Genomic DNA, 15,654 nt, shown 5'->3' on the forward strand with positions numbered 1-15,654 from the left:
TAGGATGATGAGGAAAGAAAGGACTCCAACCCAAAGCCTCTAGTTTAATTTGCCCTCTGGGTATTAAGGACGACATGGTGTGGGAGCAGGTTAAAACAAGTTCTTTAAGTTTAGAGTCCACGATTATTCATCAAACCTAATTACTGGGATGCCTGAGTGCCAAATGGATAGTCTTTTTGGCAAAGTCCTCGAATGAGTTGATAATATGGTTGTAAACTGATACATGGGTTTATAGATAGGTACTTTGTTAGAATATTCACACACTTATCGAAGCTGCAAAATAATCACAATTGTGACCGTCACCTCTTTCTTTCTCATCCAACACTCCTTGGCATAGATCAGAGCGCAGTCGTGCCACTCGCCGATCGCAGTGTCCAGAGAGCCCTAAAAGGGAAAGAGTCTCACTGTTGCTTCCTGGCAGCTCAAGGAGGAGCGAAGACTAAATTAGGCATGGTTTCATTGACTTCCAATTCCCAGAGTCCCAGCATCCCCGCAGCCCTGAGGAGGAGAGGCCGGGCGGTGATCATGGCCTCTGAAGCGTTGCCTGGTAAGTGAGATGCGATGATGAGCCAAGAAACCTTGTTGAGAGGTCGCGTCTTCATGATGAGTAGACAGGAAACTAAGAAATCAATTCAACATTTTAATATGACCAGAGATCCTACGTAATCAATGCTGGAAGGTTTGTAGCTGTTGAAAGTGGAATGATGGTTCTTTAATGCATGATCAACATGGCCGAATGCCACTGTAATATCGCACAGCGAAAAGATAGTACGAGATCTATCCATTTATGCATTTTACACAGAACTCGGGAAATACGGACGTTGCTGCAACTGGTTTCGCACCGTGTCACACGATTAGTCATTGAAATGATTAAAAAGTGTTGACAACTAAAACATTTGTCAGACAAAATTTGCTTTCTTTGCAAAAGTGTGGAAAAACGGAGTGTGAGGTGTGATACTTCATAGTTCCAAATATTTTTTAATTTATGTTGCACTTTAAAAACGTGTTATACTTCATTGGTCCAGTTCCCCTTTACCTTGTTTTGTCATCAATGAAGAGCAAATTATTGCTCAAATTATCTTAAAAAGTTAGTTAAAATTCAAGTAGAAGTTTGATATTGTTTTTTTTTCACTAGAAACTAAGTATTTTGTGTACATCAATGTATCAAAAATTTAAAAGAGTGCACTGCATTTATGAAGAAATTCAATAAAAACACCACCTGGGAAGTAATACATCTGCAGATGGCCCAAAAAAATTCCAAGAAAATTTAGTTTTCTTAAGGTTACTGAACATTTGAAATTTGTACAATGTGTCATTTTTGAGAAAACCCTTTGGCTTTCATGAAACAGATGACAGAAAATAACTGAATCTTGAAGTATTTTACTGGAGACATTCCACAGATATTCAGTCATGTCATTTGTTTTACCAAAGATGCAACTTTTAGGCTGTGTTTCTGTCTCGTCTGGGCTGACGAATCATTATTGTCCATCCGCCACCCCTCCACCCTTCTCTCTCTTCTCCTCTTTTGCTGCGCTGTATTGCATGATTGACTGTCTCTTTCTGTCCACTAGCAGCCGTAGACAAGTGCTGAGTGCTGCTGAGTGGCCCCGCACGCGTGTGCGCGCTCCGGAGACCTCCAGAGGCCTGCCTCGACATTCTTGTGATACTTCCAGAGACGCAGTCTTTCAGGGAGAAATAGAGGGAGTCCCTGACTGAGGACCAACTAAAGGTGGTGAGTTGAAACCTGCCTCCTCTGAGATCGTAATGACATCCTTTTTTCATTTTAGCTCTGTGAATAGCGACCACTTCCTGATTTACCACTATCTTTGCACCATGCAAACTGTTCTCATTCTCCTCACTTCCTCTTTCTGCAAACACACACACACACACACACACACACACAGGCAGATTGCAAACATATCAGTGAGCATTAAAGTGTTTGAAGACCTCCAGTACCCTTTCCATCAAAATTGTTTTGCTCAACGGCTAGGGAATATTTTAGGTCAAAGATCACTCATGTCAGACCTGAAGGAAGGCCTGGCTCAAAATGTATTTTCAAGTTGATTTATGGAGTGAATGACGAACAGCATATAAAAAACAATGATGTTCAACTTGAGGCATGCGGGGCATCGGCGTCGCTCACAAGTGGAGTTCATAGTTGTGTATCTGTAAGCTATTATTATAATTATTAGTTTCTAATCAAAAGCTTTTTCTCAGTCTTTTCTTACTGTTTGATAGTTGAAGATGTCTTGGTGTCTAAAAAAAGCTGGCAATATGGAGATGTTTGAAAATGTCCAGCACTGAATGTGTTAACCATGAGGTGGTGGGCTGAATCCAAGACATCTCAAAATAAAATTTATGCTTTGAGCTTTGTAGGAACAGTTTAGAAATATGTGATAAGTGTGCAAAGGACTATAGTTCATGAATGGGGTGATCTTTTCTCAAAATCGTAAGACACACTTTCTACTACCTATTTTGACACATAAATTAATATATACATCCTCTGTTTGACAGTGAGATGGCTAATTTGAACTAACGTCTGTGTTGCTATTTCTCTCCCCAATACTCGACACAACGGGCTGTGATACTTAAAACCCATTCGTGGGCAGCGTCCCATTTTTGGGGCATCATGATTTCCACGCATTATATCCTTCAGTATATCAAAATTTTCAAGTCTTTTAATCTCAAGCCATAATTTGGTATCAGGAGAGGATAACTCGGTCAAAGTTAGCACACAGTTATTTCCCTTTCCTTCCTGACCCAACATGGCTGCCTCAAGTTATCGTATAACTTGACCATAAACGAAAAAGAAGTGTTATTTCCTTGATTGTGGCCTGTTAGGAGACTTTTATCTCAATAAGGCAAAAAATTGCCACCTTGTTCATGAATGGGTTAAAGCTTCATCTTTGACTCAAAAGCTGTGCTGATATCAAAACCAAATCTACGCAACGGCGCCATCTATAGGAGACTCTTTTTAACTTAGTGTTTAATGGACCTGAATTTAAGACAACTCGTGTGAGACTGTCATCCACATGCTAAAACAAATATACTTGACGAAACGTATAGGTTGGCGGCAGTAAAGAGTTGGATTCCATTTGACGAGTACAAATGTTCGCAACAATGAATGACTGCATGTCAGTATGTGTGGCCACATAGTGTTCATTACAACCATAGCACACAGTTGTGAAAGTGAAGGGGAAGGGGAAGAGGCAGAGGAAGTTAAAAAAAAGGGGGGGACTGAGTGCTAAACAAGGTGACCATATTTGGCATCACATAATGCAAGCAGGAGATGCAAATGAGATAAAAGGGCGGTTGTCATGGAGACTTGATGTTGCGCAGTGATGGTTCGCTGTAAACCTGACCACACTTGCAGTATGGCCGTTGCTAAGCAGAAGGCGCTATTGTGAGTGAGCTAGAGGGGTGAGTGAGTGAAGTAGCGGATGGGGGAAGCGAAAATGTTCCTTCATGGTGTGGTGCGTTGCGTCAGCGTGACCTTTGCTTAAAGTGCTTCGTCCATCCAAGTGGCACTCTAGCTTCAGAGACACACAGGTAAGCTCTTCCTCTGTGCTGATTTAAGTTTTTTTTAATGATTCACTTTTGATCAGTTATATTTTCTTTTTCTTTAACTTGACAAGGTTTACTTGTGAACTCGGTTGCTCTTCATTTAATGTTATTCAATACAATTCTTGAAGTGTATCTAAGGCTATATTTGGGATAAGGGGAGTTTGTTTTGTATTTGCAGTCATATGTCACACAATATTTAGACAGAGAACCTCCTAGAAGCCCAAGTGAAAGGCCTCTTCGGAAAGGGTGTTTCAATTCGATTCCTTTTTATCTGCAAGATAAGCTTCCAGCTTGTGGAGGGAGGCGCGCACACAGACACAGACATGCACGCACACATTCTTTCCAGTACCAGATGAGGACGAAGCAGCGAGCTATTTCCTCACTCTGTATTTCAAACTTGACAGCTTGCTTGAATTACATACACCTGCCTCTCCCACCCCTCAAAATGTGGAAAATAAATTTGGAGAAAACCGCAAATTATGAAGCATGAAAAGTGCTAAACCCTTCACTCTCCACGTTGGGTTTTCGGCAGCCACTTATTTACAAATTGTCTTAGTTTTCCTGTCCGCTTTTAAACATGTACGCTGTCATCATAGCGTGGTTGTTTACATAGCGTAAGACTCGTTGGGTCCTAACTTGTAACATCTAACACAATCAAGAAATGATCCGACTAGCATAGTTTCGCTTTTTGATTCTACTGCCACCAAAATAAATTCTAGTTAAATGGGTTAGTTTGATTGCTGCTCCCAGCTGTTGGCCTTTCTGCAGGCAGGCTGTGTGCTCCATTGCTTTTGTGTCACTGTGATTCTCTGTAATGGAAGCCTAATGTGTATTTGCGGCTTAGTGATAGATGAGCAGTCAGAGGTTGGCACACCAAGGATCGGGTACATTTCTTCAGGAGAGTGAGAGTTCACATTAGCCAGCCAGTGGTATTTGCAGGAGGTTGGGAAATAGCAGCGTGCTTGACATGATAGGACAGTTGAAAGTGGAAATTTTGTCTCATCAAGGGAAGGAGAGTGCAAGTATAAGTTTTGTCAACAATGAAAAGTTAGGAGGCGATTTGTAAAGATGTTAATTTGACCATGCAACCTCCAACCTCCATGTCTTATTCTCTTAAGGGAGCATTCCATCTGTTTTTTTATCTTGCCATCAAACATTAGGCATTCAAACTGTTGAAATTTAACAGCCTTGATATGTCCAATTGGCGGAAATCCCCTTAAACTCCATTTTGCAGTTACGTGCAATCGGCACTTCCTATTTTCGGTTAGTTATTGTTCACTTTGGTTCACGTGTGATTTCTTTGACAGCCACTTTTGAAAAAAAAAAATACTTTTGTCTTTCCAAAGCCTAAGAGAGCAGCGTTATTACAAGCTCTTATTTTTTAAGACGGTTTGATAAACTGAACTTTCTTGACTGAAAGGGTGGACGTATTGTTGTTATTTTTTGTTACATGCTAGTTTTTTTTCCTTCTACTGCCAATATTGTTTTAATTTCTTCTTCTACTTGTTCTCTTTATTATTATTCATAGTAGTAGTAATAGTGCAGAACTGTGGACGCCGTTCAAATCCAGCCTCACCTCTATGGAGTTTGCATGTTTTGCTCATGCTGCGTGGTTTTTATTCGGGTACTCGGGTTTCCTCTCACATCCCATAATCGTGCATGGTAGGTAAATGTAGACTCTATATTGCTTATAGGTGTGGATGGTTGTTTAAATGTGATTGGCTGACAACCTGCAAAAGAGTTAAACTGCCACTCACCCATAGTTATCTGATATAGGGGCCATGATACTCACGACCCCGGTGAGGATAAGTGCTACAGAAAATGGATAGATGGATTGATTAGCATTAGTAGTCATACTCGTAGTACTAGCAGCAGCACTATTACTCATAATTGTAGTAATAGTAGTCGTAGCTTTTATTTGCACCACTCCCAAGTGTGGATATATGATACAGAAAATGAAAGGAGGGGAAGAAATTACCAAATAATTAATATTTCCTTTGATTAATCAGTTGTGTAAGTGTTTTTTTTTATTAATTTGAGAGAGTATATTTGTATGGATATAAAATTTACCACAGCTTTCAGGTGCTTGAAATAATAGAAAATGTCAATGAATCCTGCGAGACGTTTGCATTATTATCTTGTCAGGGAAGAAAACAGAATCAAACATGGCTGTTTTTAACAGTTGAAAGCCAACAAACAAAGCACCGTTTTTCTATTGTACACTGCAGCAGATAGTGTCCCAAAAGGAAACATTTCTTAAGTAGCTAAATGAGCAACCCATCTGGCGTCTGCAAACTTGGATCACACTTTCGATTGGGCAATGCTCTGTGTATGAAAATACAAGCGCTTGTGGTTTTCGGGGAGGAGACGGGGATTATGGAATAAAGATGTAGTCCAAAGTGGGGATACACAGGTCAACTCAGCTACTGTAACAGCTCCGTGATAATCATTTGGAAAGATGGGAAAAGAACGCTATATAGCATAAACTCTTGCCTGTGCTTGGTTTCAGCAGCAGAGGGGAAATTCCACATCAGTTCTTGCAGGGTGCAGATCTTTGGCAGCATTGTGATATGTTATCTCCATTACGTTGACTGTGCCCAATCTTAATCACATAAATGTGTCCGTCTTCCTGTGTATTAAACAAGCTGTTGTTATGGTGTGCAAGCGCTTTGCAGCTACATTCTGCAAGGTAGTGTTACCGCTGTGACTGCAGCTTGTAACGCCGCGCTTAAGGGCACACCGTGTAAATTAGATATGACTTATCACAGGCTTGGTGTTTAAGCTGTGTAGAATTAGAAACGCTTTAACATTGGGAAGGAATGGACAGACACATTGAAAGCTGTGGTGTGTTTAAAATGAAATATTTTAATGCACTTGCAACACGAGAATGGCACTCAGTTGAGTTTAGACATCCGTCAGTGCCACGCAATCTAAAAAAAAGTAACACCTTGGACGAGGGTTTGTTGCGTCTGTGATATCCTTTTGTAGTGATGTTGCGTGCCGGAAATTAAACTGCAGCAGTTTGCATTTCTTTTGAAAGCGTTTCTATTCAAGTGATAGATTGACAATGTTCCTTTGAATGTACAATTTACAGAGTATCTTTTATTTTCTGTACTTTTCTGGATGTTAAATTGTGTGTTGCAAGGTTTAATGCCTAAGCACAACATCAGTTAGATTGATGCGGTGGAAAAAGAGAAGCCAAAATTCATTGATTCTATCCATACATTACATTGTCCACTTCTCTGCACTCCGATTTGGTGAGTCTTCCCAGTTGATTTTTTTTCTTTTCTGCCTCAATATTACATCCATCTAGGAGGTTTAGGTTAGGCTTTTATCAGCAAAGATTGTTTGATTTTGATAATGGGAGTTTTGCAGTCTCTGTGATTTGACAGGTGCGTATGCACTCTCAAATGTGCACAGTCGAGCACGAAAAATCACACATGTAAAATTTTTTACGAGTAGAAATGCATAGATATTGAAAGAGGTTGCTTATTTTGTGTAGTCTTGACCAATGTTCCCTCTAAGCTGCGCAATTGCGCACTTGTCGCACACTCTCAGCACACATGAAAACCGATCCAGCGCAGTGAACCACAGCCTGACGTCTTTTTTTTTTTTTTAAACATGGAAGCACGGTCTCTGCTGCTCAACCTACTTCTACTTCCTAGTTTACCTGACACCGCCCCCCTCCACTCTTAAAGGGGGACACTCATAATTACAAACAACACACACCTGCAACGTTATATCTGCAGGCATGACAGGTGGACCACACCTGTAACTTTATATCTGTGGGCATGACTAACCACACCCGTACATTTTTCAAATGTGAGTGACTGGTTTTGGATATCGTAACTATAGCTCTACTCTTATAAACTCTTGGGGTTTTTTCTGCACCCAAGTCTGAGTCCGAGTCTTTAATTTTAAGTATCTGCTGATCCCGAGTCCCGGTCGGATACATATAACTACCAAAACTCAACTATGAATGTTGAAATGAATGACCATTGACCAGTAAAAAGTAAAGTAATATAAAAAAATGGAAATAAAAACAAAACTATTTTGCTAATAGGTATAACTCTGTGAAACCCAATTCACCTAAAACAGGAAGATTTCCATCTTACCATTGTTCAGGCTCTCGATGACAAGAAGGATGACGACAGTCAGGTTATGTTGAAAATGCGACTTGATTTTGTTTATACCACTGTTTGTATCCATGGAAAGCATGAAATTGACTGTTACCAAAAACATGAAATTGACTTGTGTTACCCCGTACCTTGGCATGGTAGTATATCTTGCAGCTCATCAGGTGGAATTTAATCTTTTTAATTATTTGATCTTTTTTAGGATGCCATTTTCTAGTGTAATTTTTCATTCCATTTTAGTTTGTCTGGATTCAAAGGAACAAAATATCAAAATAAACAAGTGTTGATTTTGAGATCATTGATATTTATTGATTTAGCAAGGGAGTTTTAAGCAGTACTCGAACTGCTGCTCTTCATAATCCTTGTTTTTCTTGAGTTTGCCTTATCCTTTCCTCTCTGGATTGTGCAAACTCGTATTCTATTTGATGTGCTTCCTTACGCTGCCTCATCTTCCTCTGCTTTTTTCGGCCTCCTGTTATTAATGTTGCTGTATCCCCTATATCTCTTCGCTATATTTTTTTCAAATCTAGCGTATTTCCCCCTCTTGGATATTTACTTCCGGCTGTGACCGGGTAGGCAATAGCCATGTTGCTGTTGGGGGCTGCGGGGAGGGGGCGTCGTCCGCCTGCAGTATGGAATCGAAGGAATAGGAGGGGACTGCATAGTATGCTGTTCAGAATCAGAATCAGCTTTAATGGTCAAGCAGGATGTGGACGGTCGCCTCCTTCTAGTCTCCGTCCTGTAGCTGTTGCTATTGCCACGTCTCCCCCCCAACCACACATTCGCACCACTTTGCTTGGGCAGCAGACAGATGATCCAGAGGTTGGGGAGAAAGTCATCCCAGCTCTCCCATCTCCACAGTTAGCTGAGCCACTGGAAGAGGCAGTGGTGGGGAGACAGTGACGTACTGAGCCAACGCTGCAACGTGCACACGCAACTGCAGACATACACTCCACCTCCTTCTTTTCCCTCCCTCTCTCCCTCCCTCTCACTGTGGCGCTGGGCTCTGCACAGCTCCTCTACTCATTCTCTGCTGATTCACCCGCTTGCCTCTCCTCTGCCAGTGGCTCTGCCGCGCTGTGCTCTGCCCTCCTGCCTGCCTGAGAATGGTCCAGCCGGTGCCTGGGGGTCTGCTGTCGCACCCTGTCTGAACACACGCACAAACGTAGTCAGTCGACACGCGGAAGCAGTAGCGCATTATTGGGAGAGCAATGTGAGAGGTAAGAGCCTGTTCCGTAACCCTCCTCCTGGCTCTAGCGGTTTATCTCGATCTTTCCTCCTGTGGTTGCTGCATTCTTGACTTTGCGATGTGGGCGTCTGTGCATTGGAGCATAAGTCACAATATGGGCATTGTTGTCCTTTGTGATTGCTATTTTGTATCCAGTAAGTGTGCCACGATGGCTCTGTGTATCCAGTATGTGTGCCAAAGGGTTAAAATGTCTGTCTGTTACCGCTTGCTTTATAGCCACTGGCACCGACACAGACTCGCGCACGCAGGAAGAAACACTCTTGCCTCTAAGCGGTCAGTCACAATAGCCATTTCCTCAGGCTAGTTCACGAGGAGATTTTCTGACGTGTATGTGTACGCGTGCAAGTGTGCCGAGGCCCGGTGTAGATCCAGGAAGCGGTGAGGATAATCAATTGATCACCCACTGGGCTCACGCTCCCCATGTCTGACTCACCACTTTTTGGAGTTGTCCTGCAGAGCGTGGTTATGACGAGGAATGGTAACATTTGATTCCCTCCTGCCTCTTCCCTCCATGGCTGCGTCAGCCCAAAATGGGAAGCATGATTTTGCGCGTGTGTGTTTTTCAATGTGTTTGCGCACCGCAAACTACCGCCCAGCTGCATGTCAATTATATGTGACATGTGAAGCTGCCGCTACCTTATATGGTAAGCATAGTATTTCAGTACAGTAGAATCTTGCCAAGCATTCCGGGTCGCGGGAGCAGAGTGGGGCGAGATAGAGAGCGTGTGTGTGTGCGTATGTGTGTGTGTATCAATGAGAGGGTGACTCCGTCTGTGTGGCTGCGTGTGTGTCTGTGTGTGACTCTGTGAGTGTTTGCATGTGTCTGGTGGAGGGGGAGTTACCAAGAGAGGGACAAAGTTGAGCAAAAGAAACCGGGGCAAGAAGCAGAAAAACAAGCAAATAGAGGAAATGTACTTCTCAATGGTTAAACTGAATTGAAAGTAAGTAGTTCTTTTTGATTGTTGTTTTCAAATCAAGTGAGATCACTGTACCTCGATCTGAAGTATTTTTGTGTGCGGATCATATCAGTGTAATCAGCCCTTGAAGGGTTTTTCCTCTTTTTTTTTTTTTTTTAAAGTGGCCCTAACTCAGAAACGGTCTAAATTGTATCAGCATGGGATTCTGCTAAAGTCATGATAAGATCAGCGGATCTTCTGAAGCTTAAAAATGTATCTTTTAATTCTCCTCCCCATTGTCCTCCTTTGCTCAGTACCTCTGCCCTGCTCCCCTCTCATCTCTCCCAACTTCCTCTTGGTAGTGTGTCTGTGTTTGGGGTAATGATGTGGAATGTTGTTGTTGTGACTTTGTGGGAGTCGGTAGCTAGCTCAGACAGTGGCACACACACACAATCACAAGTATGCCCGCAGATGCAGCGAGAGATCTGTGGTGGATTGCATTATCATGCAGCAAAGTAGACGCGACTAGTGACATCATTTTAATCAAACTGAAACCTGAGGCATATGCTGTTCCTTCGAAAAAGCCCATGATATAGAGTCCAGACGGGATTATATGCTTGACAGCATTGGCGCTGACAGGTTAAGCCTTTATTACACGAGGGCTTTTCTCTGTGTTCCTACTGTGTTGTGACCACTGTTCAGCAATATGTCACAGCTTTGGGCAACTTGGAGACCTTCACTCGAATCAAATTCCATGCTCAGTAAAGACTAATTCCTTAGAACATGTCATTACACCATCTTTTGACTCCTTCACCTTCTCTAGTAATTCGTTGCAGTCTTTTCATATGACTAATGAACAGAAATGTGGACCGTTATCTTCAGTCCAGCTGTTTCCCAAGAACAGTTGAGTCATGCCGGCTCTGAAGAAAGTAGGAAGTCTCTTTAGTGTCGTTTTGCATTGTTTTGTCCAGAGGTGTTGAAGTCAAATTTACTTGGAATGACACCAACGTCATTCCCTATGCAGTTTTGCTCGAGTCTTGACATTTTGAACTTCAAAAGGAGACGATGACAGTTAGTAACAAACATTGAAAGGTAGAATTTGCAGTGTGAAAAACTGTAAGATTTGAATGTAGCCTCACTTCATTAATCATCCCAGCTCTATGCTCAAAGCCACACCCATCACTAACGTGTACAAGTGCAATTCTTAAAAATGGCCGTTTGTAATGGCATGCAATTGTGAAACACTAAATGTTATTGGGCGGCACGGTGGCTCAGCTGGTAGCGTTGGCCTCACAGTTCTGAGGTCCTGGGTTCAATCCCGGACCCACCTGTGTGGGGTTTGAATGTTCTCCCCGTGCACTCCGGTTTCCTCCCACATTCCAAAAACATGCAATATTAACTGGACACTCTAAATTGCCCCTAGGTCTGATTCTGAGCGTGGCTGTTTGTCTCAATGTGACCTGTGATTGGCTGGCAACCAGCTCAGCGTGTACCCCGACTCCTGTCCACTGACAGCTGGGATAGGCTCCAGCACTCCCCACGACCCTTGTGAGGATAAGTGGCAAAGAATATGGATGAATGGATAAATGTTATCGGTTTGAAGGAATGTAAAATGAATTAAAAGTCAAAGGGAGATGATAAACATACCCTTTGAGCAGAAATGTTGCTAATTTCATGCTGCTTCTACATCCTCTCAAGTTCCTGAGGTCCCTTTGCTGTGCTTGATGGACATTTTTTTATTCTTTATTTTGTGGAGGTGGATATTCTGCCATAGTTTTAGCATAGCTCCAGAGTCCCATTGGTAACAAGTCAGCCCAAAGTTTCGGGGGTGTGATTGGTTGCTTTTCCTCTGTTGTGGTGGTTTCTAAAGAAATCACATTTGAGATGTTTCATGGGGCCAGAGAGGGCAGCCTTTATTTATTTATGTACTTGTGTATTTATTTATTATATATTTATTTTATATCACCCACTGCCACCCACATGCACACACACACGCACACATATTTTTATAGTTTTAATTAATTATTTATTTATTTGTATTTTTAGAGGTTCAAATGGTCCAATATTCACTGCCAAAGTTCATTTTATTATCTTTGTTTGTTCAAGGAAATGAAACTGGAAGTGATTTCCAAATACAATCCATTTTGGAGTGGAATTGGTTGGTGTGAATGTGAATGGTTGCATCTTTACAGTAACCTGTCTATTCCCTGCGATTGGTTGGCGTCGAGTTCAGGTTGGGCCCGACCTCTTGCCCGAAGATAGCTGAGATAGGTTCCAGCACTCCTGCAACCCAAGTGAGGATAAGCAGGACGGATGGCCTTGGAATGTTCCATTTTCATTGATGATCAGTGGTACAAGTGGAGACGAAATTCACTGTGTAGCCTGTGCGGGGGAAAAATTGCAGTATAATATACGTCTTGCTTGAGTTTCCATTTCCAAATACCGCTTTGTTCAATTTGGTATCTTATACCTTATATAACTATCATACCGCTGCATTTGACCATGATCAGAGCCAGCACCCATAAGTATGTTCAGTCGTGAAAAGAGATGAATTTCGAATGGACAATTTATTACAACGTTTGCTGGCAAAATGAACACCCGTGAAGGTCTCCACTAGATCTCCTCGTCACTAGTTAGATCCAAGCAATCATGTATCATAGGACGTCTACTCACATGAACACCCCATCATTACTGAGGCATTTGAGCAATAGATTAAAACCACCAAAAAACTGTTTTTATATCCCCATTTTCATTCACCATTTGCTTAAAAAACAATATTCATAGCTTCAATATTGCCAATTTTTGCAAAACACGTGCAGTTCAATGAGGAAATATCTCCTGCATTTGTCAGTCTGTGATAGGCTAAGATGAGGAAAATGTGGGCAGGACAAAATGTGTCTGAAAATCTAAAATTACTCGAGTCTTTTTTTGGGGTGAATTTAGGGGCGGGGTCATTATTTAATCACGGAGCCCTCTTTTGCTTCCATCCACGTTTCCCTTTCCAGCAGGTCACTGGACATCTTGGTGTCTGTAATATTCGAAGGCCAAGTGAGCACTCATCACACCTCACACACCTGGCTGTGCTCCCTAAACAGTATTAATGCATTGGGGTCAAACTGGTGATCCGGGGGCCAGATCCAGCCCGCCACATCATTTTAATTGGCGCGCGAAAGTGAATCAAAATTCCCAATTGTGTTCCAATGTTATAGCGTTGAGATATTGGAAGCATTTTTCTCACTAGTCCTGTTTTGAAAAGAAATGTAAGCATTAAGCACATGTTCTTTTATAGGCTTCCGATTTTCCAACTAATTATTCATCAACTTATTGTTTATATAATGAAGTGATAATTCCTTCATACGGGTTCACAGTCATCATGGCCCTCCGAGGGAAGTCATAACTACAATGTGGCCCGTGACAAAAACGAGGTTGACACTCCTTTATTAATTTACTGAAAGTCATACAGATAAGAAATACAGCTAATATAGAAAGATAATACACCCCTGAAAAAAATTGGACCATGAAAAGTATTGATTTTTACTATTGTACTTTTTCTCCCTTTATTTATTATTCAAGTGAGTTTGACAGGTTCATATATTTTTTGAAAACAAATTTAAATGTGATTAATCTTTGCTGTTTTTCTACATTATAAAATCACTTTGTTTATTTATATTGTTATTTCAGAAAAATTATTTAATCAAGTCACACATTAATAGGCAGGACAAGGGGTATGAAGAACCCATTTAATTTTGATGTAAATGCAAGAATATTATTAAGTCCCCATTTGTATGCTGATACAAATAAAGATGTAGTTCTCGTTGGACCTATGAATGATATTGGAAGTTATGTGGCGTATACTATTAAGATGCTAGTGGTAACAGATTTGTGCTGAATCAAAAACAAATCTAAACAGTTAGTGATTAAAATGAAGCGAAAATTGGTAGTTTCCTGTTAAAAATACTCTAACATTGCTTAATTGTAAGGGGATGGTTATCCATGACTACATGACCTGCTTATCAGACTGCTCCCCAAACCTGTCAGCGGCTACTGTGTAGAAATCAGCCTGTGTGCTGCTGCTAATGCTTCAGCATGGTGACTCAGAGAACACAAACAAGATCCAATGAGCTTCTCATTAAGCCATAAGGCCCAGCATGTTCATTAATATCTGTTGACTTCAGCACATCCGTAACACGCAAACACACAAAGATTCAGTGTTGCACACAACCATATATCCACCCTAATTTAAGAATACACATGATCTTGACACAGTTTGTCTGTGAGCATTCTCAACAAGAGGCCTCATTGTCTCCAGAGGTTGCCTTACGGAAGAATAAGCAGGAATTGTTTGTGCGCTCTTGGCCCAAGACGATCAAGTTATTTAATGCCTCTGCAAACCAAGTTAAACGAATAGTCGTGAGGGGGCTGTGACCTGATGATGATGGTGGTGAGAAGGGAGCTGATAGCATTCCCAACTATGGTGAGGACATTCAGGATAGCGGAGCGTGTCTGTGTATTGTCCTATTGCTGTGGCCTTGATTCTCCTTGCATGCAGTCTTGACTGCATCCGCGTACTGTGTCTGAGCTGATGTAAAATACAGGTGGAATTGAGGAACAGCTAGGGTTGCGTGGTATATGCAGTAGATGGTGTAAAATTAGCCAAAGGTATAGATTACAACTCTACCAATTGATTTCCGTGACGTTTGTTGTCGATATCATTATATTTGCCTTTGTGTGAAAATGGGTTCAAGCACATCAGACAACGAATCGGGAAGGAGTTTTTCAAAAAAATGTTGTGTCCCAAGATAAGCAGTCAAAGATCATCATCCATTCTTTCCCGGTTGTTCTAGATGGTAGGCATTAAGTTAACATGTTCAGAGTGTGCACCAGCTTCAAGCTTTGGCTGGCTAGTTAGGGGGACTAAACAGTGGCTCTTCATGATTTGGAGTCACTCCTCATAAGTCACTAACCCTTGCCTCCATTACACCGAATAAACTAGTGTTATAAGTATTGTCAAGTAAGAAGAAAGAGGGGTATATAACAGAATAAAACGTGAGAGGCTATGCTTACTCCTAAGCTAATGTGACATGTACAGTACTTAGGTAGGTACTGTACACTTCTGGCTGTAATCGTGTTATAACGGAAAAATAATCAACAACGAACAGCAATGTAGTAGGTACATAAATTAAATAGCATGAAGAAAAAAAAAAGTAAAATTGCTACAGTTAGCCTAGCGTGCGTACGAAAACCAGCATACATTAGCCAGGAGGAGGATCCTACAAGAGCAAAAGTATTGTGATATGTAGTATATTAAATATTTATCATTTCGGAATTTATTTTGAGTTTTTTTCCACCACAGAATTATGTTTGAATATGAACATTTGACAACACAATAAAGGTTTGCAAAATTAGATTAGTTTTTATTTTTAGTTTTGCAAATTAACTCTGAGTCATTCAGAAATTCTTTCATCATCATTTCTACTCTAAATGTTCTAAAACAAAATTTTCCATTATGTCAAGTGATTACATTTCGAGGGTCATATGAATTTTAGACCAGCCCCTGTAGCAGACTTTAATGTCTTTCTGTGGACATCTCATGAGAAAGAGTGGTAAACATATCGTATATGTAAAGGTCAGAGAGGGTGTTATTGACATGCTGTAATATTCCGAGTAGCTGCTGCATCATCATCATGGAGCCCTGCGGTGTTGTGTTTCCTCCTGGCGTCCTCCACTTTGATGACCTATCTCAGCACACTGTCACCCTGCCTCCACTTCTATCAGTATGCTGAAACCCAGCAGCAGCAAACAAAAGGAA

The 15,654-nt window shown here is 41.3% G+C and overlaps 1 protein-coding gene across 16 annotated transcripts in view; it reads left to right on the forward strand.

The window, feature by feature from the left end:
* The window catches only part of mbnl1 (muscleblind-like splicing regulator 1), an 80,914-nt gene that overhangs the window by 6,983 nt on the left and 58,277 nt on the right, over positions 1–15,654 (forward strand). For 12 of the 16 annotated variants that reach the window (XM_061840310.1, XM_061840318.1, XM_061840320.1 and 9 more), the window contains exon 1: positions 8,783–8,920. The gene's annotated coding sequence lies outside the window, so the exon portion shown is untranslated. Of the gene's footprint in view, positions 1–337; positions 548–1,571; positions 1,733–3,420; positions 3,550–8,782; positions 8,921–15,654 lie in introns of those variants that run through there. The other 4 variants (XM_061840311.1, XM_061840312.1, XM_061840313.1 and 1 more) reach the window with 4 other exon arrangements.

The sequence above is a fragment of the Syngnathoides biaculeatus genome, chromosome 13 (genome assembly GCF_019802595.1).
Source record: "Syngnathoides biaculeatus isolate LvHL_M chromosome 13, ASM1980259v1, whole genome shotgun sequence".
NCBI lineage: Eukaryota > Metazoa > Chordata > Actinopteri > Syngnathiformes > Syngnathidae > Syngnathoides > Syngnathoides biaculeatus.